The following is a 20,071-nucleotide window of genomic DNA, read 5'->3' on the forward strand; positions in this document are numbered from 1 at the left end:
TTTTTTGGAGTTTGGGTGGAAGATTGGGTTGATTAAACTTGAGTTCGAGTTTGCCCAAATTTGATGAAGTCGTTTTCGAGTTTGAATTCGAGTTTGGGTTGATTAAGTGGAAGTTGATTTTTAAAATGAACATCGTGACAAACAAACTAAATTTTTTAGTCCAAACGACCCCGCTATGTCGTCCTGGAGATTGCCCAAACAACCTCGCCATGTCGTCCTGGAGACTGCCCAAATGACCACGCCATGTCGTCTAGCAAAAAACCAAGAATTTTGTCTCAAACGACACGCGCAAACCACTTGAGAGTACACTCAAACTACATGGTGAGGGCACTCAAACTACATGGTGAAGTCGTAATGACTCGAAGGGTTCATTATGGCGAGACCGGTTGGATTGGTTGGTGGGCCTGGGCTTTGATGGCAAACTTGTAATATGGCAAATTTGTAATATTTCTTTTTTTTTGGGCGTTGTCCAATCCAATTTGATGAGTGCCCAATACAGGACCCAAAACAACTGGCAGACTACAGGAACTGCTTAAATCAATGAATGAATAGGGAAACAACCTCTTTTATATGAATACTAAAACACTAAAAACTCTAATACGATACATACTGGAAATATCGAAAATATATGTTATATAACTATATCTATAATTCTATATCTTAATATTAAAGCCCCCACAAGTGTATTTTTCTAGCTCTATTAAAATTCTACGTTATCTCCTATTAAAACGAGAATTTCTCTTATATTTGAAAAACAGAAATTTCTCTTATATTATAACGAGAATTCTTCTCCTATTAAAACAAATTCTAGCACTTTTAATTAAAGCGGTAATCCTTCCTTCTCATATTAAAATGAGAATTCCTCCCCTATTGAAAATTAAGCGAAAATCTAGCGTATCTAATTAAAATGGGAATCATTCTCCTATTAAAATAGAATCTCTCTCCCAATTGAAAAAATGAATTTTTAAAACTTAATTTAAAATAATTTGTTAGAAAATTAAAACGGGTTAGCGACTAAAAAAGTAGTCCTAATTTTCTAAAAAAATGTATAAATGTTTTCAAAAGAGCCGGTGCGTATGCACAGGCCTACAAGCTCCCACAAAGGGTATTTTTCGAGCTCTATTAAAATTCCACGTCATCAACTTAATAGTTAACTTAAAACGGGAAACTCTTTTCCTTTTAGAGTCCAACTTCAAATGGGAATTTTCTTTTCCTTTTAAAACCAAAACTCAAATAGTAGCATAAAAACTCTTTATTTCCAAATTAAAATGGAATCCCTCCTCCAATTAAAAAACACGGGTTTTTAAAATTTAATTAAAATAATTTGTTAAGAAATTAAAATGGGTTTTTAAGACTTGATTAAAACAATTTGTTATGAAATTAAAATAGGTTAGCGACGAAAATAGGAATCACAATTTGTTATGATTGTTGAACAAATTTTTAAAAGAACCGGTGCGTATGCACGTGTCTACTTTATATTCTTAATATTAAAGCTCCCACAAATGATATTTTTCTAGCTCTCTTAAAATTCCATATCATCAACTTCTATTAAAACGAGAATTCATTCCTATTAAAAAAAAAAAATCTAACACTTTTAATTAAAACGGGAATCCTTCTCCTATTATAATGAAAATTTCTCTCCTATTGAAAAAGAAAAATCTAACACTTCTAATTAAAATGAGAATCATTTTCCTATTAAAAATGGGAATCACACTTCTGAATTAAAACGGGATCCCTCCCTCAATTAAAAAATGAGTTTTAAAAATTTAATTAAAATAATTTGTTGAGAAATTAAAACAAGTTAACGACGAAAACATGAATCACGATTTGTTAGAAAATTTATATATGTATAGTTATGATTGTTGAACAAGTTTTTAAAAGAGTCACAAGGGGTATTTTTCGAGCTCTATTAAAATTCCACATCATCTCCTATTAAAACGGTAATTTCTCTCCTATTTGAAAAATGGAAATTCCTCTTCTATTATCAATGAGATTTCTATCCTATTAAACAAATTCTAACACTTCTAATTAAAAGCGAAATCTTTTTCCTATTAAAAACAAAATCTCTTTTTCAATTGAAAAAAGCTGGTTTTAAAACTTAATTAAAACTTCATTTAAAACAATTTGTTAAAAAATTAAAACGGGTTAGCGACTAAAACAGTAGTCAACGGATTAGAAAAAAAATATAAATATTTTCAAAAGAGCCGGCGCGTATGCACGGGCCTACAAGCTAGTTAATCATTAAATACCCTGAATCAGACATATATTAAAAATATCAGAAAATAATAAATTAAACATATAATCCAAAACAATAATTCAGCAATAGTCAGGTATCTATATCATATTTCCAAGATATATCAGGCCAAAAAACCATTAGAGATTCGATGGATAAATTTCTTAAATACTACCGGATTATGGGACATGTTATATGTATGAGAAACAAATTGAATATACATATCAAAAATAGTTTTCTAGCTGCATCATACAGGATAATATCAGAAGAATATCAGACAAGCCAGCAAAGGTCAAATTAATATATTTCTGACTTATAGCTATTGTACTGTAAATTGCATAAATATACCACAACTTCCAATCAAGACACTTCTGTTCCAAAGTGAACGGTGCAGAAGCATTAGACTGGAACCAAAAAGAAATGCAGTACCCTGCAACCTGAGATGATCCACTGATTTTGCCTCCAATAGAAGAGTCAACACAAGATCGAGGGTAGAAGCAGGAGAGGTCAAGAGCACTGTCCCGCTGCTTATAACTAGTGAAATCCAGCTCCAGTTTTATATTGGCTTCCTTCTATATGCTTCCCATGCCAGAAGTTAGACAAGTGGCAGCACAAAAGAAAATAATTTATTCATGACACAATTTCAATAGTGGCTACAGAAACTGATAAAGTAGGTAGTAACACTACGAGTTCTCGTAGTGTTAAGATAGTACGCTTAGTTATACAGTGTAAAAGTACTTGACATCTTCGGTCAAACTAGAAATACGCAGTGTCTAAAAATAATCAGTAAAGGAACTTCATGTGCTGTTGTGTTCTGAAATGGTAATTCCAAGTACTCTTAGTTAAAATATAGTGCGCTTACAGATAAAAACTACTGTTATACTTTGGGAACAGTACTTCCAGGGTGCATTTTCCTGTCAAGAGTATCAAAACAAACTAAGTATCATATAAACAACAAATCCAAGACTTAAAACACCACTACTTAATCAAAGATGGGCCATGACAAGAGATTAAATCACTAATGTTTATTAAAACATCCAACAAAACTAGTAACCTAATCACAACAAGCCATTCGTTTTCTTTGGTTTCTTTGTGTTCTTTGGTTTCGGTGGATCAGGAATACCGGAACACTAACCCTCTTTGGATTGATTGGTATAAGATTCATGTTGAGGGAGAAAATTTATCCTTATTGTTTCTCTTCTTTCCCAAAGGCACATTCTCGACTTCAGACCGCTCTGGATTTTCTTGTGCATTGTTGAGGTCCCCATTCTCATCCTCATCTTTGGGCTCTTTAGAGAGCTCCCGAACCTCACCCTTATCCATATCCATAATTCCATATGACCTTCAGGATCTTCAGACTGCTCCCCAACCTCATCCACAAGGTTCGCTGACCGCATCGGCGATGTTGTAGAAATATCAACATTGTCGGGCTGCCATAGAGGATGCCAAGGACCACCAGCGTCGCAACCTCTAGTAACATGTGACTATGGATAGTTATCTTCAGTGGGGCCAACTCTATAGCACCCTTCCTTCCCCACTTCCCTCTTTCTTTTTGCAATAGTCTTTCTATTTGCAACCTTTAGTTGTATATTTTCCTTTTCGAACAGTAGCTCCAGAAGGTACCCAGCCATCAATGCTTGTTTCACTACTCTCCTTCTCCTTTTTTTGTGCTTCATTGAGACCATCCTGTGGGCACTTAGCTATTTCTTCATCCCAAGCTAATTTTTTTAGCTTCGTTGTACCATCGAAACTAACCATCCAGGATACCCTAGCGATGACAAAGAAATACAGTGGAGATGAGCAAAGTAACGTATAGCTTACCCAATAGTATAGCCTTGGCCTCTATCTCCTTTTTGCCCTAGCGCTTACAATCATCAAATATCTTCACCATTTCCTTTTTAAATGTTTTGATTGGCATCACACCAAAAGATTTCGCACTTGGACATCGGAACCAACACCCCTCAATTTTTTTGATTTACTCAGCATTGATGGCTCGCCCTACCTTCTAGAGTTACTGTTCGAAAAGGAAAATATACCACTAAAGGTTGCAAATAGAAAGACTGTTTCAAAAAGAAAAAGGGAAGTGGCGATGGAAGGGTGCTATAGAGTTGGCCTCATTGAAGATAACTATCCCTAGACATATGTTGCTAGAGGATACGACGCTGGCGGTCCGTCCCATCCTCTATGACAAGCCCGACGGTGTTGATATTTCTACAGTATGGTCGATGCAGTCAGCTAACCTTATGGATGAGGTTGGGGAGAGACCCCGAAGCTCATATGGATGAGGGTGGGGGTGGGGGTGAGGTTCGGGAGCCGTTTAAAGAACCCGAAGATGAGGATAAAAATAGGTACCCTCATGCACCCGTAAACAATGCACAAGAAAATCCAGAAAACCACCATAAACTGTTATAGACAAAAAAAAATGGAATAAACCAAAACAAAAGAAAAACATCCTAGCACCCAAATACGAGCACACATCTTACCTTTGTGATGGACATACGCACAGCATGAAATAGAAAGCAATTAGAGATGCACATAGGTAAGGATTTTAACCTTTGCCACGCAACGGCATGGACTTTCATAAATATGCTGCCCAATTAATCCTCTTATACATGGAATAACATTGCAAAAAGTTTATGCGGCCCAATATGATTATCTTTTTGAGCCTGTTTTTCAATTTTCAGTTTTTGGCCCAATATGAAACCAAGTAACTAACTACTGTTTTATCAAAAAAAAAAAGTAACCAACTACTGGAAGTGGAGAAATCCTTGATAATATTAAGGCTATCGGACTAATCTGTATTAGTTTATGATGTTTATCTATACAAAAACATTGGCTTATCCAATCTGCTTACTCACTAATAAGAATCCCACCTCCAACTACAAGATTCTCTACCCACAATAAAATATCTATTCAAGGTTTAGATATTGTTTTATATTCACATGAAAATGATATCTGGAAATGAAATTAAATTCCATTATATGCTATCCTATTCCCGATTCCCCACTCCATTGAAGCTATTCTCTGGAACAATAGATGCCATATAGAGAGCACACAGCTTGGAGCCAATGAAGAGCAACTTGTATACTCTTTTTGTTCAATCCCAAACTTTATAGTAGGGAATGCACAACAACTCGATCGTTTCCAATAAGTATTTTGTACACTGATAATCAATAATTCTATATGCTTTCTTATCCGAAGCATCATAATAACTCGAAGGAAGCAAACTAACTTTTTCCTTTTCATTTTCTTTCTATGGTATGACTTTTTAAGACATACACTTGTTGTTGTCAATTACTTTGAGGCACGAAGCCTAAAATGCTAAAATATTGTTGTCAAGTCTTTCTCGGAATGTTTGATAGTTATCCAATAGACATCACTCTTAGTATTGTCGGGGCGGCCTTGAGGTTTTGGGGGCCAAGTCAACTCCGCAGGCCAGACCCCTATAGGATATTTTTAACAAATATAATAAATAAAAAATAGTGAACTCACAGTTAAGTCAGTATACAAGTATTTTAGCAGTGATTATCAAGAAAATTCACATTTTTTTTTTAAATTGCATCTGGCACCTGGACACTGCTCAACGGGTAAAACTCTTCTTATCGAAAGTAGTAAAAAATGCATTACCGACAAAAGAAAATTTGAATCACCGGAATATAGTATAGTTATCTACCTGTCCGAGATGTAATAACCAGGTGGAGTTAACCTCTCATACTCTCTTCCATTGTACTATGCTCAAGCGTATTTGGTATGATTTTGGTTTTGGCCTAAGAACTGAAAATTGGAACTCAAGTGATAATCTCAGCTCCATCTTGAGTAGTCTTATCAATCGACACAATAATAAATATGATATCATAAACATGCTTAGCTATGTAGTTACAACCATGTACTCTATATGGATCGATCGGAATGATCTTACCTTCAACAACAAGCAAACTCCGATCACCGTTATACTTTTCAGAGCAAGCACTTACATCACCAAAAACTTAACAACAAACCATTTATTAGCAGGAGTACCAATTGACCCAGTATATGCTCAGATTGGTCTTATATATCTACAGATGCATCCTAGGTGGACAATTACACCGAAGTAGGCCTTGGTTTTGTTTTATGAAACTCTGCTGGTGTATGCATTGGTGCAAGACATGACAGGAATAGAGCTGGAGACCCAGAAGAGGCTGAAGCCATAGCTATCCTTAAATGATTGAAGTTAGCACAGCGGTTGCACATCAATAAAGTAGCAATATTGTCAGACTACCAAACCCTTTTTGTTGTTTTGGAGCGTAGAGGAACAATGTTTTCTTGGGGAGCAGCGTCTATAGCTCATGATATATACTCTTTATTATTTAAATTAGTTGAGTGTAAACTTTATTATGTTAGTAGGGTCCTGAACTTTGTCGCCTATAGTTTAGTTTTTAGAGGTAGACGGGCCCCTCCATATTTTGTTTGGACCCTATTTCAGCACGGTCCTATTGAGTTGTCATCGAGTATGTAATTTTCTAATCTTAAGGAGTCGCCCCTTTTTAGGGGCTAACTCTCTTTTGTTGTGTGTGTATATAGGGGGGGGCGGCGGCATTGAATATTCTGCACAATCTATGGCTAAATGTGTACGGCTTATTGGGCTTAGTATAATAAAAAAAATCTTCTATGTTAAAGTTAGATTATGTCATTCGTATGTTCATTTGTGTATTTGATATATTGTGTTCTCATTCATTGTAGTGCGCATTCGGGTATGTATGTATATTTGTGCATTTTCTGTCTTAGTCTCCTAGACAGCTTAATGGGTTATGAAAATTATAGGTAGTTTAATTGAGCACTCATCAAATTGGATTGGGCAACCCAAAAAAAAATTATAAGTTTGCCATCAAAGTCCAAGCCCAACAACCAATTCAACCGGTCTTGTCATAACGAAACCCTCCGATCATTTGAGTGTACGACGATCTCGCTGTGTCGTTTGAGTATATAATCAAACGATACCACCATGTTGTTCTAGTGTACATGCACGCGGTCTGAGCTTGTCGTTTGAGAATTGGCTATTTGGAACTCCATGGAACGGTCTGAGTGTACACTCAAACGGCTTGCCCATATCGTTTGAGTGTACACTCAAACGTCTTAGCCATATCGTTTGAGACAGAGTTCTCTGTTTTTTCCATTGAACGGTCTGAACATGTCGTTTGGTATCACATGCAAGCCGTATGGCTGGGTCGTTTGGGGCTTCTATGGGGAGACATGGGGGAGTCGTTTGGACTAAAATAATTAAGAAGTTCTAAACCAAGGAAATTCCTGATTAACTAATTATTAGCACGATTAACCAATAAAAATTGATTACATAAACATCAATTACACTTTTTTTTATACATAAACACCGAACACTTTTATTATAATACAAATCATTAATCAATCATAATTGTACAATAATTTATTTAAACAATGATATGCAAAATTGAATTAGTAATGATCAATTATCAACACATCCCAATTGAATTAGCAAAATTGAAATCCAATTTAAAAAATTAGGTTAGGAACAACACAATTACATGCACTCTACACTCTTTATCTGTTATGACATAGTATCTATATAACCAAGTTAAAACATGCCAAAATCTAAAATAATAATTTGTTTTATATTTAAATTTTTTATTTTTCATTTTTTTTTTCCAATTGTGAATCATAAACTAGTTTGGGGTTTGGGGTTTAGGGTTTAGGGTTTAAGGTTTAGGGTTTATAAATTTCGTTCTAACATATTTCACTCAATTATTCGAAATAATAATTTGTTTTATATCTAAACTTGTTATTTTTTTATTTTATTTTTCAAATTGTGGATCATAAACTAATTTGGGGGTTTGGGGCTTAGGGTTTACAAATTTCGTACCAACATATTTCATTTAATTATTCGAAATAATAATTTGTTTTAAATCTAAATTTGTTATTTTCCATTTTCTTTTTCAAATTGTGAATCATAAACTAGTTTGGGGTTTGAGGTTTAGGGTTTATAAATTTCGTACCGACATAAAAAAATTTTAATTTCAAACATATTTCACTCAATTATCCAAATCTAAAATAATTATTTGTTTTATATCTAAACTTGTTATTTTCCATTTTTTTTTTCAATTTTGAAAATAAACGAGTTTGGGGTTTTAGGGTTTACAAACATATTTCACTCAATTATTCAAAATATATCAAAATTTCAAATATCTCTACATAGAATACTCTACTCTTTTTTTCATACTCAATCAAATACTCAAGTTTCTCATTTACTCCTTACTATTTCCATACTCAATCAAAACCCAATCAAAATTCTAAATGGAACACGAAGATGAAGAAAAAGCATTTGAAGTAATGTTTGAAGTGCAACAACAAATTAGAGAAAGAGAAAATAGAATAAATATTGAAGGTGAAGAACAACCAACAAAAAGTGAAGAAGTGGCAAAAAATGTTGAAGGTGAAGGTGAAGAAGTTGAAGAAATAGAAGATGCGACTAGTCGAGCAAATGAGATGCCGAGAAATCGTCGACAACAAAGACAACCAAACCTAAATAATGAGGTAATACTTGATTAGAATGAATACAAAATACTTGATTGATTGAATGAATGAATGAATCTACAAGAGAGCATTGATTAGAATAAATACAAAACACTTGATTGATTGAATGAATGAATGAATGCAAAACACTTGATTGAATAAATGAATGAATGAATGCAAAACACTTGAATGAATGAATTAACAACATTTAGAACCCGAGCCCAAACGACACCTCTGGGTCGTTTGGGGACTCTAGCAACCAACATGGCTGGGTCGTTTGGACCCTCTATGGAACTACATGACTGGGTCATTTAGGAACCCTATTAGCTGATGTGGCTGGGTCGTTTGGACTAAATTTAGTGAGAAGTTCATTTTTTTTTGTGACTTTGAAATTCCTCATTACACAAATTGTTTTAGACTCTTGTTTTATTCTATATGTAGGATCTTTTGCCGCGATCTGAGAACCGATCCTCTGCAAACTCAAATGACATGGATTGTCAACCGATTTTAAGTGATACAACAAAAATATTTACTACGGAAGAGGTATGATGGAATAGGCATTGATTTCATTTTTTTTTTTTTAATTTTCTAAATGTAATTTTATTAGTGTATTAATAATAGTTGTTTTTTATGTGTTTAGGTCTTTCATACACGTAGCTAGGCAATTGGTTAGGTAACCGCTAGAAAAAAATAAGTTAATGTGGTGTGGTAATTGAAAAGTCGGAGTATGTTAAAGGAAACAGAGTGGCAAGATTGAATTTGTCTTGCGAGTGCTCAGGTGTATATCAGTCACACAAGAAGGAAGGCGAAGGGAGGGCTAATAAAAGAAAATCGAGAACCAAGAAATCGGGATGTCCATTTAAGTTAAAAGGTGTTTTCCAACGCGGCACTGCCGATAGTTGGAAAATAGAAGTTAGAAATGGTATTCACAACCATGTATTAGCGAAAACCCTTGAAGGACATGCATTTTCTACTCGTCTGACCATTCCAGAGTTCGAGTACTTGTCAGAGATGAGTAAGTGTGGAATAAAGCCTAAACAAATTTTGGATTCTATCAAGAATAAGTATCATGGAAACATATCTAGTATATCCCAAGTCTACACTGCAAGGCAGAAGGTGAGGAGATTGGATATGAACGGTCTCACACAATTGCAGATATTGCGTGAGTTGTTAGCAAATTAAAATAACATTATTTTGAGGAGTTGAGAGAGGGTGAGAATACCAAGGAGATAACGGGGTTGTTATGGGCCCATCTAGAAGGTGTTAAGTTGGCTCGGACTTTTCAATAGTTTTCATGTTAGACGCTACCTACAAAACTAACAAGTATTGGTGGCCTTTCATATAGTTTGTTGGGGTGAGTTCAACGTGGAAGTCTTTCACTATGTGTCAGGTGCTGCTTCAGTCTGAAACAACAGTTGACTATGAGTGGGCCCTATGTCAGTTTAGTGGCTTGTTTGGTGACATAAGCCCATCTGTGATCGTGTCTGACAAGAACTTGGCCCTGATGAGTGTCGCTGATAAAGTTTTCTTTAATGCACATAAGCATCTATGTAGATGACATATCGCTACGTGCGTCCTTTCAAAATATTACGATATTTTTTCAAGCACAAAACTTGTAGAGAATGCCCAGTTCTCGTGGAACACTGTAGTCAAATCGAATACAGAGGTTATTTTTCAGCGTAGATGGGATGCTTTGAAAAAATATTACAGGGTTGAGTACTCCAATTTTGTTAGTTATTTGCGAGAGACTTGGTTTCCTCATAGGGATCGATTCATATGTTGTTGGACTGACCAACACATTCACTTTGGGAGTACAATGACCAATAGAGTTGGTTTCATGCTCAGGTGAAGCGTGTACTAGGAAATACAAACTATCATGATTTTTTGAGTATGTTTCGCTTAATCTACCCGATTCTAGAGATCCAGATGTTTGAGATTAGAGCTACCTTCGAGAGAAGTATGATTGTAACTCAGCACCACCACCAGATTCCTTTGTTTCGTGAACTCAGAGGCCTTGTCTCACACAAATGTTTGGACTTGCTATTTGAAGAAATAGATACCCACGTAAAACGTGTTAAAGATGGAGAGATCAGGTGTTGGTGTTATTTGTGCACGAGCCATGGACTGCCATGTGCTCATGAATTAATTGAGTTTGAAGAGCAAGAGCGGTCCATCCCTTTGATTGCTATCAACCCCTTTTGGAAAACATTGTCTGCTTCTCCCAATGTGTTAGTGGGTGTTGGTCCCAATGTTAGACCTTCGATCGACTTGTTCATGAAAAGGTTTGCAATGGTTTCTGAAGAAGAGCAAAGTGTTATGATTAGGAAGCTTATGGAGATTGCCGTACCAGAAAGTACATGGCTAGTACCGCCTCGTGAGGAAGCAAACACCAAAAGTCGTGTAATGCCCGTATTTAAAATACGTATTTATTTATTTATTAATTAATTAATTTTTTGATTGAATTTGGGATACGTGGGCCTGATTTATGGGCCCGAGTCTGTGTTGGGCTTAGGTTTCAAACCCAGGTATATATTCATATTTTTCCAGAGAATAGGGTTTTTTTTTAGATAAAAATAAAATAAAATGGAGGCGGCTCGTTTGCTAGAGGGTTGGAGCGCGACAATTCGGACTATGATGAATTCGTGGAGCTTTTGATTAAGTGAGTAGTTATTTTTGCTATTTCATTGAACCTACAGTTGTTTTACGTGTATACAGAGATATTTATGTCTATCCAAGGTTCCATTTTATTTATGATTATTCTCCTATTTTATTCGGCGTCCTGTCTGTCGTGTTGTTAAAACTTTGTTGAAATCTGTCGTGTTGTTAAAACTCGAAACTCTGCAAGTTGATATTGAACTGTCGAACCTTATTCGGCCCGTTAATGGCGGCTAAAGCCCCTGTACATTATGGATTGAACTTGTATATAGTTGTGTATATAGTTTTGATGTTTGGTTGTTGAGGTTTGTTGGGGCTGTCGAGATTGAAATTGGTGGTTGAACTGTCGGGGGTATGGGAAAGTGGTGTTGTTGTTGACTTAGGTTTAGGGAATGAAAATTGGATTGTGTAGTGGAATGGGTGCTGGCGAAGCTCTGAAGGGGCGCTAATGCCGTCGCCCAGCCAAAAGAACAAAATCCTATTGATTTGTTTGAACTCTTTTAGTTGTGATGTTGGTTATTGGTTGGTTATTGGTTGTTGAGGGTTGATTGGGGGCTGGATAGTAGGGCGGATTGAAGCTTTGAGTCTGGCGTTAATGGTGGCGCGAAAACCAGATCTAGATTTGATGAAGGGGGATCGAGGTAATGAATCGAGTTTTTGTGTGTATTAATGTTGTTTGGTTTTGATGAGGAGGGAAACCGCTGGGTTGAAATGGGCGGACGAGTGGAGGTTGTGGTGGCCGATTTGGTGGCTGGTGGAGGGAGCTGATGGTAGTTGATGGAGAAGATGACCTGTTGGTCGGTTAGGCTTGGGTTTTGGGCCAAAACCTTTTGTTTTGTTAGTTGGGCCGGAGCTAAATCAGTTTGGTTTGGGCCAGTTCTATTAGTTTGTTGTTGGGTCGGACCACCTTAGTTTCCTTTGGGCCGGTTTAGGTTCAGTGTTGTGGGCCGAACTAATTAAAGTTTTGGGCCAGTATAAGTTTCATTTTTGTTGGCTTGGGCCGAAACCTATTAGTATTCTTTGGGCCGGTTTCTAATTTCATGTGAGCTGGTTGATAAGTGCTCAAAAAGTGCAATTTAACCCTCGATTATGCCTCTTGTTTAGCCATCTTAGTGGACTAATAGTGTTTGTAAGTTATGTTTTAAGATTCTACAGGTGAAAAAGAGAGTTTTGTAGAATATTAGAGAAAAAGAGATAAAATGGAGCAATTCGGAGCATTAAGGATCACATGGGAAGCCCGTGGACAATCATGGAGAAGGCCAAGGAATTGAAGTTATTAAAGATGTGACTTGGACCTATTTTAAAGCCCATTTGGAAGCCCAAGGCCAAAGGATTCATTGCTTGGACCAAAACCTGCAAAAGAGGAAAGAAAAATAGACCAAAGGTGGAAAAATAGAGTCTCGCGTTTGAGACCACGACTATCGTCGTCCAGGCCCAGACCCATGCGTTGGGGCCGATAGATCGAAAGGCCCAAACGCATTGATTAAGTCCGGATGCATGAATAGTGCGTCCCGCGTATGAATCGACAATCTTGTAGCCAATTCCTTCTAAGTTTTGGAGATGAAGTTGGACTCTGGAAGAAGTCTATTTGTATTAGGAAACAAATGACGGTTTGGAATGTTTCTAGAGCTCATTGTAACCCCTATAAATAGAGGACCTAAGTGCCTCATGTAATGGGCCAATTCACTTATATTCTTGTCTCCGAACTTGAGGCGAGAGAGATTAATAATAAAAGATCGGTTTTAACTAGGCGAGTCTTAATAAATTAGTCTTTCTAGTCTTATGTTCTTCGACTCTTCTTTTTCTCGTTCTTAGTGTTCTTTTCTTCTTTATGGAAGGCTAATCTTCTCCTTCAAGGGAGGAGATGAAGCCCGATCTTTAAGGTTTAATGATTCTTACGGTTCATGGTGTTCTTCAATTAGGTTAGTTCTTTATGTTTTTAGTTATTAGTTCCATTGCCCACACCGGGGATGGAAGTATAGAATAGGGTTTATGTTTTACAATATTAATATCATGCTAGTGTTCTTTACTTTTCTTCTAGTAGTATAGTTCTTTAAAGTTAGGGAAGTATTCTTTGTGTTGCCTTAGAAGGGGTAGCTCGAGTGGCTGCCTAGGGGAAGTATTCTTTGTGTTTGCCTTAAGTGGTGATTCATTGAATGGCATACCTATTAGGAAGTACTCCTTGATGTTGCTCTTGGTAATACATTGAATGGCTGCCCGAGCGTACATAAAAGGAAAGAAGATATTAATAGCATAAACATAGGAACAACCTTAAGTAGAGTTAATTGTTAACGATGTTTTGTCCAAGAGGGCATCGGCACTTGCTCGATTACCTAATTGTAGTCTACTTGTAAGAACAACCATGAAGCAGAAGGTCATAGATTAAAAGTATTGGTGGATTCTAATCTCTTGAATTCTCTCTCTTATAAATTCCCAATAGTTTAGTTAATTTAGTTTAGTTTAGCATTAGAATCTAAATCTCTATAATCATAGTTTTTAATCCCTAAAACCCCATTTCCAGTCCTGTCCTTCACATAACATACACTTAAAAGTGGAACGATACCCTACTCATCCTTTACTTATTGAGGGATAATTAGGTTTTGATACGCTTTTATTTTGTTCAACGACCATCATCTATCCACACCATCCATACACACACAAAAAGAGGCTGGTCACTGGTCCTTATGTCCCCAATTGGGTCAGGTTGAATAAATAAGTTGGTTTTAGACTTTTGGGCTTGGGCCAAAACTAACTAGTGTTTTCTTTGGGCCAGTTTCTAAGTTTGTTTTGGGGCGGTTCATATAACTTAATATAGATAAAAATGAGGTCTTTAAATATTTAGACTTTTGGGTTTTGGTTTTGAGCATTGATTGTGGACTTTTGACTGTGTAAATTGTGCTACGTGTTATGTTGTAAATTTTATGGACAAATGTAATAATAAAATGTTGTCGAAAATTGTATAACCTTGTTTGTCACTATCTAATTAAGATTTAACGCGAGTAGTGTGTAAAGCATATAAATGTTGGGTTCACATAACTATATTGAACGAATACATTACATGATTGATTACTATTATGAGTTGCTACTTAAATGAATTGTAGTATTTATGAAGGCTTGAGATATTCCATATGGTGTAGTGCAATATATGATTGGCACGTGAAATAATAAGTTTTGAGATTTGATATAGAGATACTTGGATATCGTGCAATAAATAGTATTGGCACGTGATAATGTAGATTGTATTATAACGAGAAACGTTGAGCTTCAGTACAATTAAGTATACTGGCATGAGATAGAATAAGAATTATTTTGAAATATAAATGTATGACACTTGAATAAATTACGTAACGAAAATCCTAAAACCTAGCTACCACAACTCATGTGATTTGGCCCTTGTGATGGGCATATGTGATATGATTGGCCCTTCCGGCGTTTCAGTGAATCTGAATGGCCTTTCTGGCATAAGTAATTTGATTGGCCCTTCTGGCATTTTAGTGAATCTGAATGGCCCTCCTGGCGTAGCCGAATAGTGGCTTGAATTATTCCGTTCGCAAATTTATGCCGAATAGTGGCAGTACTCACATAATGGCTTTCGTGTGAGGGTTACCTGGTATGCGATATCCCGCTTAGGGTAGCTATGCACGAAGTGGTTTATTATGTGAGGGGAGGCATGTGGATGTACATGTTCGGCGTTGGGTAGCGATTGTGGTAGCCAGGGAAACTAGGTAAGACATAGATACGACGTGATTTTAGGGACACGCAAAGAAAGCCTGAAATAATCTAATTATGGTTATATGTTGGTTAATGATATATCTTTAAATATATGATTGTATATGGTTTTACAAAAAGGTGGGTCAAACTAATTACTTGCGCAGAGACAACCCACTCTGTAATTGAGCATGAAATGCGGTAAGTATAGAATATGCTTGGCCGGTTAGTAGTTTAGTTAGAACCTAAGGCGCCTCGGTGGAGGAACTAAATGCCTTTGTATTATTGTTGGGAAGCTAAGGCGCCTCAGTGGAGGAACTACCTGCCTTCATTATTGTACTTAAGGATGTTGTATTATTCGTGGATGTTAAGGCGCCTCGGTGGAGGAACTAAATGCCTTTGTATTATTGTTGGGATGCTAAGGCGCCTCAGTGGAGGAACTACCTGCCTTCATTATTGTACTTAAGGATGTTGTATTATTCGTGGATGTTAAGGCGCCTCGGTGGAGAAATTAACTGCCTTATTTAGTGTGTAAATATATGTATAAGTATATGTTGTATTTTAGAGCTACTCACACCAGCATTGTTTATAATGCTGACCCGATTTGCATGTTTGCTTATCGGGTGTGTTCATTAAATGAACATAGTTGATAAGTCTTGACAGATTTAGTGTTGAAGAAGGTTGGTTGCTACTTGTGGTTTGCATTAGCGTCGCATTCAAGATATGTTTTTGTTTTCCCTTAAGGTGTAATAGATTTTAGTTGAGACAAATGTTGTTTTGTATTTTTAGTTGTAATTATAATTAAAGAGGGTTGAAAGGAGATTTGTAATCCTAATCTTATTTGTGAATTTTTGTAATGAAGAGAACTTTTGTTTATTTGAAAATTTTTATTGGTTTTTAATTATCTGCGTATTTAAACTGATTATGGGTTTTTGGGAGTTGAGAGTGCATCAAACCTTGAAAATCGAAGAGTCGGAAACAAATTTTGTTTTTTCGAATTCTGTCGAAATTTGAGGTGTGACAGGTCGATCGAAATGTAGCTGCAAGAGAAAGCTTCCAACTGGAGATGAGAACTCTTCAAAGCGAGATCCATCTCATTTTGAACATTTTGAACATGACCATGAGGAGTGAGTCTCGTCATAACAAAACACTACGCCCACCCAAAACACCCACACCATACCAAGAAATAAGCCTTCTCCAAAAACACCAACTCAAAACACCCACACCACACCAAGAAAGAAGCTTTCTCCAAAAACAACCACCCCAAATACCCACACCACACCAAGAAAGAAGTTTTCACCAAAAACACAAAAAACAGCCACACCAAGAAATAAGGCTTCTCCAAAAACAACCACACCACGAAATGTGAAAGATGGGGTAGACTTTGGAAAGACAAAGGGTCCTAAGAATTACGGGTTGGATATTCCTGAAGAAATGCACAAATACATTGTTAGAGTCATTGACCATGTTGGCAATGGCAACTGCAGTTATAGAGCTTTGTGCATTACATTAGGAAGAAGTCAAAAAGATTGGCCGCAGATGAAAAAGGACTTGTACCAAGAGTTTATTGACCACCTCCCCCTTTATTATATTTTGTACACTCAAAATGAGGTTGTCTATGTGAAAAAAGCAATCCCACATGAAGAAGAAGGTTACATACCCTTAAAAAAGTGGATGAGCATGCCCTTTGTTGAATACCTATTTGCTTCAAGATTAAATGTTGTCCTCCTGCATTTAGAAAGTCGTCAGTGTTTCCTTATCATGCCACTGAGAACCCAAGCAAATCTTGAGAGAGTGAAAAAAGTGTTGGGTAGCGCACATATTGGTGGAAATCATTTTGTCAATGTTGAACTTGTTGAAGATTGTCCGATTCCTCCAGTAATGTGCCAATGTCTTAGAGCTCGATATGATATTGATGAAAGTTGAAATTTGGCATTTACAGCAAGGCAATTGCAATTTATGGCATTGAACATTCCTAATCTAATATGGGAAGACGAGCCTGTTGAAGACCCAACAGTACATGTTATCGACTAAGTTGTTTGTATGTTGTCGATATGAAATTTTGATGTAATTTGTAAATTCATTTTGACATGTTATTTTGATGTAATTTGGAACAAGTGTAATTTGACTTTATTTTTTATTTATTTGAAAATAATTAATGTTTGGGCTTTTATTTGATTTGATTTGGAAATTGAGTGATCGACTAAGTTATACAATGTTGTCAATTTGATATTTTGATGTAATTTGGAATAAGTATTATTTTATTTTATTTTATTTTATTATACTCCAAACGACATGGTGAAGTCGTTTGACCTTTGAACCAAACGATCTGAACTGGTCGTTTGACCTTTGAACCAAACGATCTGAGCTGGTCATTTGAGAAAAGTTTTCTGTTTTTTCATGAAACGATCTGAACTGGTCGTTTGACCTTTGAACCAAACGATCTAAACTGGTCGTTTGACCTTTGAACCAAACGGTCTGAACTAGTCGTTTGATAAGAGTTCTCTGTTTTTTCATGAAACGATCTGAGCTGGTTGTTTGGGAATTCAAAGGAATGATGTGGCTGGGTCATTTCAGCAGTCAAGAGACGACATGGCTTGGTCGTTTGGACAAAAACAATTTAGAATTTTATTTTGTTTTTACAACACTTTCATATCCATACAACCACACAAACATTCATTCTTTCCAAAATTCATTCATTGTAAACTCAAATAACAACAAATTCTACTTAACATCCATTCATTCCAAAATCAAAATTCATTCATTCCAATCAAAATTCATTAATTTAATCTATCCATTCCTTCCAAAGTTACAAATTATAAAGTTAACAAAGTTACAAACCCTAAACTAAAACAAATCATGAACTATAACGTCCACCACTGTACTTGCACCTAATCAAGTTGTACGTCTGTTCGAAGGAGGACCTTGCTTCCTCTGGAATATTATTCCCAGCCAATTGCAGACCTCTCTCTAGCATGCGACTAGTTTCATCGATAATGTCATTTTGTCAAAAAAAGGAAAATCAAGATAAATTACCAATCGAATTCAAAAAATCACAATTAGAGAAACTCAATTAAAAATCACAATGCTCACAGTCGGTGTATAGTTAGGAAGTGTCTTTAGGGAGAAATGAATAGGAGGACGCTCAAGGTTTACTAATCGAATGTGAGAATTCCTCGCATACCAAATCATGTAGTCTGGATGATACTCGCATGGATAAGACGAGATAGGTCCTCAATTGTAGAGTTGGATCACGTGATTCTGCCATGACTCCCATTAAGTTGGTGATAAGAGCCCAAAACTGTAGTTTTAACCCTATAACAGTCATACTTTTAGACCAATTATGTGAGTAATAATTAAGAGTTAACACTGATTACGTGTTTTTATGCATTTCAGGTTTCAAAGTCTATTATGTGCATAAATGTACTACTTTAGCGAGATAAAGGAGCAAAGGTCGGTTACTAAGGACTTCCGTGATTAAAGGCCAAGATTCAAGAAGACAAAGCCTTTCTAAAGTCCGGTCAAAAGCTGAAAAGTCGACGCGGGCAGAAACAGCACACAAGTCAGCAGAACTTTCGAAGGCCGTATCTTTGGACTCGGACCTCGAATGGGGCCTACCTTATGTCAAAAACGACCGCTCGGAAAGAGCTTTCCAATGGTCTAAGCCTTGATCCAATCAGACGAGCAGAAGTGGATGAAAAATCTATTGAATCCAACTGCAGCTGAAGAGGCCTTTTGAAATGAAAGAATTGGGTTTTGGGCCCGATTCTTGCCCAAAACATGGCTCCAAGCCCATGCACGATTTTTCGATCTAAAATTATAAAACCAAAGCTTAACTCTTTGTTAATGGTAGCTAGTTAGACCTAAAAATATATATATATAATTCTAGATCTAGTTTTTCGGTAAGAGTAATTAAGTTTAAGTTCCAATTTTAATTCTTGTTTTAGATTAAGTCTTGAATCATTGTTCTTGATTGATTAGATAAATAAAATAGTTATTTTTATCAATTTCGATTTTTGTCATTTCAATTTATAGATCTAATTTTAATTCTTGTTGATTATCATTTCGTAGTTTAAGTAGATTGAAACATTGTTAGTTAAATTAGTTAAGTTAGAATTTTAATATGATGTGTAGTTATAATTCAATGGGAAATTATGGGTTGATGACTCAAGGTTAAAAACTCCATTAGAGGGGTTGATGAAGCTTTGATGAAAACTTAGTGGTATAGTGTAGAAGCATTGTAGAATATATTCCACTCTAGAAGGTCGTGATTCGCCATGAGAATGGGTGGACGACCTCACATGCTAGTTAGTATTTGGTAGAAATGTCATGAACACTAGGGATTAGAACTCGAAATTCTTGCCGTAAGAACGTGAGAATCGAGATACAAGAATCTATGCTAGGTTATTAAGTTGGATTCGAGGTAGATTCAACTCCCCTCTAATCCTTTATCTAGATTCAAAAACAATCATATTTCTATAGCATTCGTAGTTTAAATTCAACATAATCAAATTCATATTGTATCTATAACACCCTTCGTAAAGCTCTCATTAGACTTAAGACCGATTAATTAGACTAGAAAACATTCCATGCTAGAGAACTAGGAGTGGAACGAATTTGTTACTCCACTCTATTTCGATAGAATTGAGAGTAGAAACTTTGATAAATATAGACACGTAAACAGTTTTAGTTTACTTACGTTTTGAGTTCATCGTTCATTTCGTAGGTAAACTATTTATTTAACGTTTATCAAATGGCGCCGCTGCCATCTTAGTTTCACTTTAGCATTGTTTTCATAGTATAATTAGTCATTTTTAAGTCCCATTAAACCTACCCACCCATGTTTGATTCATACTGTGGTTGTAAGTTTCAGTGTTGAAAAGTTCCGCAAAAATATACGGAGTGCACGCGACCTAACCGAAGCGCTAACCGAAAGCACGAACCTTGAGAACA

General features: G+C 36.1%; 1 long non-coding RNA gene across 2 annotated transcripts; it reads right to left on the reverse strand.

The window, feature by feature from the left end:
• Window positions 1-2,371: 2,371 nt before the first annotated feature.
• Window positions 2,372-5,393, reverse strand: LOC147502136 (uncharacterized). 2 transcript variants are annotated; one of them, XR_015221607.1, is made up of 3 exons: window positions 4,717-5,389; window positions 3,096-3,147; window positions 2,372-2,812 (listed from the first exon to the last, which is right to left on the reverse strand). It is a non-coding gene; the product is annotated as an uncharacterized LOC147502136 (long non-coding RNA). The 2 variants fall into 2 exon arrangements; XR_015221606.1 differs by lacking the exon at window positions 2,372-2,812 and having other exon boundaries at window positions 3,008-3,147; window positions 4,717-5,393.
• Between the last annotated feature and the right edge of the window lie 14,678 nt (window positions 5,394-20,071).

This window comes from Coptis chinensis, chromosome 4 (assembly GCF_015680905.1).
Source record: "Coptis chinensis isolate HL-2020 chromosome 4, ASM1568090v1, whole genome shotgun sequence".
NCBI classification, from domain to species: Eukaryota; Viridiplantae; Streptophyta; class Magnoliopsida; order Ranunculales; family Ranunculaceae; genus Coptis; species Coptis chinensis.